The sequence below is a fragment of the Cyprinodon variegatus genome, unplaced genomic scaffold, assembly GCF_000732505.1.
Source record: "Cyprinodon variegatus isolate N-32 unplaced genomic scaffold, C_variegatus-1.0 Scaffold430, whole genome shotgun sequence".
NCBI classification, from domain to species: domain Eukaryota; kingdom Metazoa; phylum Chordata; class Actinopteri; order Cyprinodontiformes; family Cyprinodontidae; genus Cyprinodon; species Cyprinodon variegatus.
In genome coordinates this window covers 407721-418731 of record NW_015150883.1, presented here as the reverse complement: position 1 = coordinate 418731, position 11011 = coordinate 407721, and positions in this window count along the sequence as shown.

The following is an 11011-nucleotide window of genomic DNA, read 5'->3' as shown; positions in this document are numbered from 1 at the left end:
TAGGTGGCAGTAGTGTTCTTTGACAAACATGGAAGCCTCCAGTAAAGCACATTCAAATGGAAATGACTTTAAATTAAAAGCACTTATCATTTATTGAACGATATATAATAATTTTATGTTTAAAGTACTTTCAGAAGTTTGTATCCTGAATATGACCTGACTTTTCCTTTAAAGACTAAACTGCATGAAATATAAAAATCATGTTAAAAAAGAGAATGACTCACTTTTCCTTTAAAAATGTCCAGCCGTACTACAGAGGTAACTATGCACTATGGATGCTAACATACTTAGCTATTTTAAAACATCAATACATTTTCTTAAATTGTGTTAGCCTTTCTTTAGCATCAACAGCCTCTCACCTGGCAGCATTCTGGCTCTCACTGTTATTTCCTTAAAAGCCGATTTTGTCCTTGAGGTTAAAAGAATCATTGACGTTACTGTCACCTAAAGATTCGACTCCCCACAGATTCTCTAAATGCATATGGCCCTACAAGCACCTCTTCTTCAATGACATCCAGTACACGTGTCTCATTGAATCTTTCTTGCTTTGAGCGTTATTCTTCTTTTGACCCCGATCCAAACAGCAGCAGCACTCTGCATTGTAAAAGAAAAGGAAAAAAAATCCAGAAAGGCCAACCAATAGGCAGCTTTTGTCTTGCTGCATTATGAAAGGACAGAAGCCCAGCACTAATTGGTTTTCATTTTGATCTCAGCGGCCTCTCAAGAAGTCGTCCGCCCCCAGGTAATGGAATGGCCCTGACCACTTTAATTACTTGCTACCATGTAGAGAGAAAGACAGGGAGAGAAAGGGAGGGAGGGAGAGAAGGTAAAAGTTGGAATTAAAGAAAAGATAATGGTCTTATTAACAGGAAAACCCCTGATGAGAACTAGTCATTAGGATCTAAACCATAGAAATGATTCTTGCAATTTGGCAATAAGGGGCTAACTAATTAATGTAGTTAGGATACCAGTTTGGACAGACTAATTGTGATACTCAACAATTCTAGGTCACCACTGCTTCTTTTTTGCATTGTAAGTAAGTTAAGTGGAATAAACTCTATTCTAGGTCACCACTGCATTTTTTTTTGCATTGTAAGTTAAGTGGAATAAACTCTATAATTTTGTACCCCTTTGTAAAGTCCACAAATGCCTTACCAATGACAGGTCCATTCTATTGGCCTAGACATAATGTTTTACAGCGCTATCCATAACTATGTAAAAGCTCTGTCTGAACTGCCGCCATAACTATTATTTCTTCTCTCCATGGTAATACATTTGTGTTATTTTCTGAATATATACGAATTTCAAGATAAGTGAGGTCAAGCATAAAGTTTAACCTGGTAGAAAGTTACACAATCTTACTATAAGTCTGAGTCTTGAGAGGGGTGTGAAGGAAACCATCTTTGTTTAGTCCATGAGGCAGACACCCTGTCTACTTCTAAGGTTAGGCTTAAACCTTTCCTTTTTGATCAAGCTTATAGTTAGAGTGGCTCAGGTTATCCTGAGCCACTCTAACTATAGTTATGCTGCTATAGGTTTAGACTTCTGGAGGACATAGGGACCCCCATTTCATCATTCTGCTTCATTTTCTCTCTATTCTCCCACTCTGCAGAATCTGTTAGTTCAATCTCTAACGTTCTGCTCTCTCTGCTTTTTCTCATAGTAGCTTCAACTGGTCTGTTCCTGTTTGGCTGCGACTCCATCCTGGAGAGAAATATCAGCTGTGCTGCTGCCATCAACACCCTTTATAGATGTTTGAAAATGGCCTGTTTTTCAGTGTAGTCCTGTTTCTCTGACTGTGACTGACTGGATGTGCTCTCTTCATCCTCTGACATGGGAGCTGGCTCAGAGCTCGTCTGCGTGGCTGTGTGTTTCCTGGACGGGGCCGCCTTTTACTAACCTGACAACAGCCAGATGCATGTCTCGCTCCGCCTAGCTCCTCTCACATACATCTGGGATACCGCTCATTGAAAGTGATTTCCCCAACCAAATTTATGGTCTGGCCAATTAGGACGCAGGGCGGGTGTTTCCTGGATGTGACGTAGTGGAGAAGCGAGTTCTGTAAGTCGTTCGTCTATACTTTTTTGGTTGGCTTCTTTTTTTAAAATAAGTCTGCTGTGCACAATGTTGCCTTTTATCCGCACATTTTCATGGCACAAACGACACTGATCATTTACCGACATTGCGCTGATTCCACTGTTGCTATATCCAAGATGTCGGCTGTTCTGTTTTGTTTTTTTCCTGCGTAGCTCTCACAGCGTCACGGGTTAGCTTCGGTGTGAGTGGTTGAAATAGCACGTCGATAAAGATGACAGACAACTGGCTTATCCAATCATATGCAAGGAGTTTTGATAAGGCCCAGCCTTCAGTAAAGGCAATTCCTATGGCGGTTTCCCAGATGTATGTTAGTGGAGCTAGGCGGAGCGAGACATGCATCTGGCTGTTGTCAGGTTAGCCTTTTACAGCTGCTTTTTGTGTCTTTCCTTCTGTCTCCTTGAACCCCAGTCGGGCTCAGCAGATTGGCGCTCACACTGAGCCTGGTTCTGCTGGAGGTTTCTTCCTGTTAAAAGGGAGGTTTTCCTCTCCACTGTCGCTACAAGCATGCTTAGTGTGAGGGATTGTATTTAAGTCAATGAGTCGATGGAAAACTTTGAATCAATTTGACTGTATGATCTGGTGAACTGTAAAGTGCTTTTGATGACGTGTGTTGTGAATTTGGCGCTATATAAATAAACTGAATTGAAATGATAGAAAAACCAACCTTAAAAGAGGGGGTGGACTCAGATTTTAGCTTTCAAAAACCTACAACTTAGCGATTGAGATGATTCCTTCCGGCTATCATCGCAACCCCCACCCCTTTACAGGGGACCAGAACACCTCTTCTGTTCAGCCAGGTCAACAATTCCTTAGAATGACTACCCTTTCCGAGACAAAGAAACCAAGCGACCCCCATTCCATGGGGCAGACCCGTTTGTCTGTTTCAATTTGCATGTTTGCTTAGCCAAAAGAAGGCTTTGTTTTGGTCCACTATATATAACATCGAACTCAATGCTATTTTTTACATTTTGAACTAAAAAAGCTTCCTGAATGGGAAGCGAAACATCTTCAACCTTTGAAAGAAAATCCAGTGGATTGTTTTTTAAATTCTTTGGAATATGAATATTTACCAAGAAGCTCTACCTACATGTGGTGAATGTTCTACTATCCTTGGTCTAAATGCACTTCACACTGAAGGATATCACTGATTCATTGACATATAAAATATATATTAGTACTAGAATAAACAGGTAACTAAAAAAATAAGGTAATATTGAAAAGAAAATGAAAATAGTATTACTGACTTATTTCAGAGAGAACCTTCTTTATCACATGGATTCACAGAACAGGGGAAATACTACGTTTTTATATCTTGTTGGTCTAATGATTAAGACGCCAAGATAATAAAAGCCCCAAATTCAGTCACTCAGAAAATGAGAGCATTGTGAAAAAAGGTATTTACTTGTAACTCATGGTGAAATCCAAAGCAGATAAATAAGTCAGAGCTTGTGGAGGGTGTGATCGGCGGTCCTTTGGACATCTGTTTACTCAGCGGTCCTCTCCGTATCGTCTGAGCCAGACTGAGACCATTTAGAGGCTCAGCACTCGCCTTTGCAGGTGTCTTCACTTAATTAGCTGATCAAGGAGTCACGCCATGAATTTTCAGTATTTAGCTGTCAGACAACAATTAATTTTCTAAAAGTCTCAATTTAGAGTTTTCATTATAAATTTACCAACAAATAAAGGCTTGAAATATTTTTCTCCATGTAAAATATAGCAAGTTCTTAAAGAGGGACAGAAATATACTCTTTAATGTAGTGTTAGACGAATTGTTTAAAATTTGGCCTTCATGTAAATGCATCAGAAGATTGGTAATCTACAGAAGCCGAGAGTGGTCGTGTCCCTCGGATACCTTTTCACAGTAGTTTGAGAAAAAGAGTTCATTTCCTCATTAACTAAAGATAATGAAAGATGTTTTCTCATCATAATGAGGTAATGGGTGAAAATTAAAACTGATTCCATCCTTCAATACCACAACAGCAGGAGAGGATTTATAGGTATAAGTCATGGCAGCCTATGTGTAATTCTGTAAATAATCCTGGTTAACTTTTAGGTAATGAGACAACGTTGTTGGTTTGATGATTTGCTTCCACATCTGATACATAAGCAATTAGACCTATGCCTCTGGCACCTTAGTGCTGGTGTTCTGTTACACCTGTAACAGGTATAAGATACATTAACCACCAAAATCAGTTCAGATTAAAGATTTTAATTCAAAAACAATCAGATTTGTTTCTACTGTATTCCATGCAATCCAACCATCCACCACAACCTGACAATGACTGAAAAGAAATAAGAAAATAACACATGCGGTATCACGACTGCACAACTACGGGCAACAGGCATGGATGGACTAGCAATTCAGGGCTTTTTTTCTTATGATAACGGGATAATTATCTTATCTCAAGAAAACAATGAATGGTTTAACAGTGATAATGAGATAGTTATTGTCATGATGGTTTTCAGATGTTTTGCCCACATGCAGAAACAACTCAGAGGCGGATAAAAAGTTTAACCGTTTATTGGAATGGGATAACTCTAAGAGAACAAAAGGAGGATTCTCAGCTGTGGAATATCCAACGGTCAGGTGAACCGGAAACACTAGAGGGAGATGAAAGTGGTGAGTTCAAGGTCCGTGGGAATTTTTAGGTCAAAGCTTAAATAAAGGCAGGGAAGGACTCACAGAGGTAGACTTAAAGTTGCTGCTTGATTCACAGACTTGGTGATACTTGGCTGGAGGGCGGACAGGCAGACAGGGAGTGGTCCAGAGGAGCAGCGGAGGAGACTGTCAATGAGTTTTCCTGAAGTGGACATCTAACAGGAGTGGTAAATATTTTCCTTGAATCTCAGGGAGACGAATGATTCCTTCCAAGGCTTGAAGGACCAGGCTTATCCAGCAGATCAGGAAGTTATCCTCTCTTAGGACTCTGGGCAAAGAGAGACAAAAACTCAGAAGGTTAGATCCAGCTAATCTCATTGAGGCTAGAGTACCCAATACTGGCAAACACTCAGGCGTTGAGGTGGTGACAGTCTGCTGCTCATATACTCCTCTGGTAATGACCAAACGAGCCGCAGGTGTGGGTGGAAAACCAGAAGAGGCCCTCCAGGGCAACAGGGGAAAAGGGCACCATCTAGTGGATGGGTGGAGACAAAAAAAGGAAAACACAAAACATCTCCCACAAACAGAAACCCTAAAAGTTATGTCATTACCTCGAGAAGGCAAAGGAAAGAAAAAGCCAAGAACTACAGCTTTCTACTTCTGTAGTAATTAGTATTTCATCAAATTCATTTCTATTTTCTGGACTGTCCACAGAACTACCCTCCAGTCAAACATTGAAATTGAAAGGCCTAACAAACGTTTTTCTAAGTGAACAACTTCTTTAATATCTTGATTAACTGACTAATTACAGTATAGCAAACTTGCTTAAATGCCCTATATTATGCAAAATTCCCTATATTAATATTTTGTACCACTGATTTGTGACCTGAAACCTGTGTATGTGCTTCACAAATAAAAACTAAAAAGAAAACTTTTACCTCTATCATTGCCTATCCCACCTCTTAGCTAATGTGTCCTAAAATGCTCTGTTTGAAAACCATTCCCTTTATGATGTCATCAGGAGAAATAGGTTCCACGGTTTGTAGAAGCCTGTTGGTCTGTTTCCATCCAGCATCTAATGTATTATTCCTCGCTAACTGGTTGTCATAGTAGCAGGTTGTGGGGGCGCGACCTTTGGGAGGAAAGGTTGGAAAGCTAAAACACCTCGTCCAGAGGGGCGGCTGAATGAAGAGACTTTAGGTAAAGACCATTTGCCTGATCTGAGAGGTATTTTTTTGCACAAACATTAAAAATCTACTCTGAGGGCCTCATTGTTAATTTATTTTATAGTCAAATGTAGCGTCATATGGGAGCCTTAGAGCTTTTTCGTTAAAGAACCAGATAAAACAGCACATAGACAGTTTCTCTATCATTTCTCTATCGTTTCTCTCATAGTTATCCTGCAGTTTGTTCAATCTGCATTCAGGGCATCAAAAACGCTCTCAAAGCCCATCAGACTTAAACATGCACAGCATTGCTGCCTATTTGATGCTCCACATTCAGCTATGGAGGGAAGTTAGCTCCATTATTGGTGCTTAGAACAAAAATGGAAATTTGAACAAAGTCTAATCCAGAAAAGAAAAAACAACACAATAAAAAGGAAAGGTTTTTAGAGTAACTTTGCTGCTTTCTGAAGTTTTAGATTGTCTTTTCTATTTCAACATTTCTTTAATTTTCTATTTTATTGTTTTCAGATAATTTTTCTTTATTTCTCTTTTTCTGAGTTAGTTTTACAAATTACATTCTGACTTTTCCTGGACTAAGGGGTGAAGGCGCATGTCTAGGGTCTAAATTGAGACTGGGTTTAAGGTGAGGAGGACGTGATCAGTAAGACATAATTTGAAAAAATAATATATATATATATATATATATATAAACAAAAATCAAACCAAAGAAGACAGCAAGTTGGTCTCTAAACTTTTTTATTTTTTTATTTTAAATTCCAAAATATTTTCTTTGCCTTCAGCAATAATGAAACCTTATTATATTTCCTTCAAATAAAGTTTTGTGGTTTTCTGTGGTTTGCATTATAAAGCCTGCATAGGGATACAGAAAAGAAATGCTGTAACCATGAATGTTTGTTTTTTAAATCAAAAAGTAAATAAAATCAGACTCTCCAGTCTAAAATAGACCAGATTAGTAAGTCTAGCCGGCCTTCTTAGGTGTCATCTGAGGACATTTAGCACCGTGCACCTCAGAGACAAGAGGAGACACGGTGGTTCTGTGGCTGGATGGACGAGTCTTGGAGGATGGTGACTAATGAGTCCTAAAGCAGTGGCAGAGCCTGATTGACTCAATGGTAAGTCTAGAATAATGGTAGAAGACACAACTGTTCTTCACTATATCATCACTATATGCCCAGTGGCTTTGCAAAGCTCAGAGGAATGATGAGCTTCCTCATTCTGGAGAACTGTTTGCTGTTAAGTAGCATTCTGTTGAGCAAATGTCCGGAGACATTTTTAATTATAATCTGTTACTTTAAACTGAATTTAACACTGAAATAAAATGAGGTTTTTATGCATTCATGATATACATTATACATAAAAAAGAAAGGACATTTTTCGGTTTTAAAATCTTTTTTTTTTTTAAGTACAGAACTGTCATGATTTTATCCAAAGATCTGACCCAAATGCAGAAAACCAAACTGAGAGAACAGGGAAAAGTTTAACAGGTTTTATTGTGAGTTGGTAGAGAGGAGTCCAGTGCTGCTCTGAACACTGTCGAACCGGGACTGAAAAGTGAAGGGGAAGATTTTGCGGTTAGTTCAGGCTCAGTGGGAAATTTGTGTCTTTGATTTGAAGAAGGGAATTAAGACAACAGGACTCACGTTTCCAGGAAAGGTGTCTTTCTTTGAATCCAGTCGGTGTGGGTTGTTCCAGTAAATGACTTGTTCGTTGGGGGGCAGACAGGATTTAACCAGGTTGAGGTGTTTCCTTAAGGAAAGGAAGAGCTGACTGCCACTTAGATTTCCTGCGGTACTTGAACAGGTTATTGTGGAGATGAATCCCTTGCTCAGAGAGAAGCCCAAACAATCCTCGGGGAAAAGTAGATCCAAACCACCAGCTTGAATCCCCAGCTCACTTTGATGCTCAGAGAATCCTTCCAGGGGGAGAAAGTCCAAAACATCCATTTTGCAGGATGACTTCCTGCCGAGAGGCAAAGAAAAAAAAACAACAAGATTAACTCAGGTGACAAAACTCAGTTTGACTCAGCAAAACTCAGCTTGGCTAGAGTACCCAAAACTGGCAAACACTGGCGAGATAGTGGCAGTCAGCAGCTTAAGAGTCGTCATCTCCATCAGAAACTGCACATCTGCTGCATGCTGATGGGGATTTTTTTAATATGTCATATTAAATTAAGCGTTAATTTCTGCATGTTTTTCTCCTACGAATTTATGATAATATCACACATGCTTTCCTCGAGCTCTGAGGAAGTCTGAGCGCAGCAATACGGGAGGAACAGCAGAGACTGTAGGCTTTGCTTCACGCCAGAGGTCTGGAGCGCTGCAGAGTGGAGCGGTGAAGGAGGATGTGAGATTTCAGGGTCACAGGAGAAGCGGCGCAAGTGACATTTAGACACTGTCGTCAGACAACATGCGGTAATTTATAAATGTTTTATATCAGGTTGGGTCCAGATTAGCCAGCAGGAGGATTCAGATCCGGACCGTGGTCAACTAATCCATGACCTCTGCTGTAGAGTGTAAATGTAAAACCTGGCCTGAGGATAAATGGACTCAAAAAATACAGAATAATCTGACTCAACTTTATTTCTTTACCCCTCCAACACACAATAATCATTTAACTAATTTCTACAGCCTAACCATGACCTTGACCATAAATCTAACCATTAATTCAATCGTTTATTTCTATAGCGCCAATTCATAACACATGTCATCTCAAGGCACTTTACTGTTCTCCAGATCATCCAGTCACTACGGCTTCATATCTACCTCCAATCTCAACCTGAACTCAATTCAAACCTTAGTCCTAACACCTCACCGTGTAAAAGCATTGGTACCCAGGAGGACCAGGCATTGATCCCCAAGATGTGCAATGATTTATGGGAAATAAAATCCCAAGAATGTCAGAAACACACAGCAATAATAATTGAACTTTAGTTTTTCCTAGTTATGGATCCAGATCAAGCAAGTGATAAAAGAAATACATCTAAAGCTGCTCAGCTGCTGACATTTTGAATTTGAAAAAGCTTCCTGGATCAAAACGAAACATCTTCAACCTTTGAAGCAAAGTCCAGTGGATTTTTTTTTTTTTTTTGACTTTTTTGGAAAGATGTACTGCAGTTTTATGTTGGAGCCTTTGAGAGGAATGAGAACAGCAGGATGATGAATTCACTGGATTTCTTTTACGGACATAAAGCAATTTCTGGAGGTTTAAGTGGAAAAGAGGCTCTTTCTAGGAAATTCAAATGCAGGGATGTATTTTTATCGTTTCATGTCAAAATCCTACCGAAGAGGCTACTGATGTCCTACGTCTCATGTTTCATTCTCACCAGCCATGTCATTGTCAAATGAAATTTGAAAATGATGCGTCACACCATGAGCTGCCGATCCTTGAGTCGTCTCCCATTTTCTCCTTTCATTCCTTCCTTTGAAGTGTCACTTTCCAGCTGAGAAGGCCACACAATTCAGTCTGCAAATGACATTCCAAGCTGGCCTGAGCCCAGTCCACCTCGCAGAATACAATAACCAGAGAAAGCGTCTGTTCTTATGAGGATTTTAAAGCTTTTCCTTTAACTCACGCCAAACATCTACATAGTAGTTCAATACAAAGAATAGAGTGGATAAGGTTTGTTTTAACAAATTACCAATATTTACAACCATAAAACCAGACTGTTACTGCTAACAGGAATGTGATATACTGAGGAGAGCTGTCTGGTTTAAATGAAGACGGATGAAAGGTCATCAGTATGTAATGTCAATTGTCTGCCTGTTTATCCATCAGATATCCAACCAACTGATCCTAAAGAAAGTCAATGGATTTATAAACACCAATAAAGAAGTCTCCTTATCCCCCAGTGAAATTTTAAGGCGTTTAATATGCAGAACTAAATAACACAATCTGTTTTCTCTATAAGCATTTTTTGGAGCAATTTATTTTCACACTTCATGAAAATCTGTGTCTCCAGGGGATTGTTTTTATTTAAGGAAAGTTGTTATCTTAATCTTGGATTAGGTGGGTTTTTTTTATTTTTTATTTTTAGGTTTAGACGTTTAATTATTGTTATAAATTGCTGAATGCTTTTTTCTACCTGACCCATGGAATCTGACTGAGACCATCCCAGCGACATTTATCTGCTTGGTTTGATGATGAACTTAATAACCATCAGAAACTGAAGCATGACACAGAAGCAGGAAGCAGTTTGACCAAGAGGCAGAGAGTGAAGAGAGAAGCAGTTTTATCCAACTTTATTGAATGAAGGCATTTTGCTAAGGTCTATTTAGTACATGTCAGACTTAATAATATTACTTTAGCGATAGTTTAAAGGTGTTGCTTTATTGTATATCTCGTACCATGTCTTTCAGTTGTGCTGTTCTTTTTTTATCTCGTTACAGTTGATGAAGCAGACTAAAAATGTTTTGTCATTGTCTCCTTTCTATCCCCTCTTTCTTTCATCTTTTCTCTTTTTTTTCTCTTTTTTCCTTTTCTTCTTCTGTCTTTCTGCTCTATTTACATTGCAGTGTCCATATAAACTGTAAAACTCCCTGCATAATTATAATAAAGCAATTTATATGCATTAAAACAAGTGGAGCAATATGGCAATTGCCATACTGCTCCACTTGTGAAAGTAAAATCTGTTGGGCTCTTTTTGGCATCAAGACAATTATTCTTATTGCCACATTGCCAGACAGGACACTGTTAAAAAAAAAAAAAAGTCTATTTAGGAAGGGAGAACATGGAGAGTCGTTCTAGAAGAAAGATCATGGACAAACAGTACCCTCCACATTTACTGGCACCCCTGTTTAAGATGTGGTAGAGGACTTTAAAAAATCCAACCTTTTATCTAAGTACATTAATTTGATGGTAAAAATAAAATCACACATTTAGAAAATAAAAAAAACATTAAATCGTGTGTCCCACAATTATTGGCACCCTTAACAATTCTGCTAAAAATGTAATGATTTCCTTTAAATGTATTTTTCTGTAGTGGCTAAAGTTGGCCAGGGAATCTAGAACCTTTTAATTAGTATTTCATGACTTCCTGTTTCTCTGGGGTATAAATATGACGTCACCCAGAGGCCTAATTCTCTTACCAATTAAACAGCATGGCAAAGACAAGAGAATACACAATTCAAGT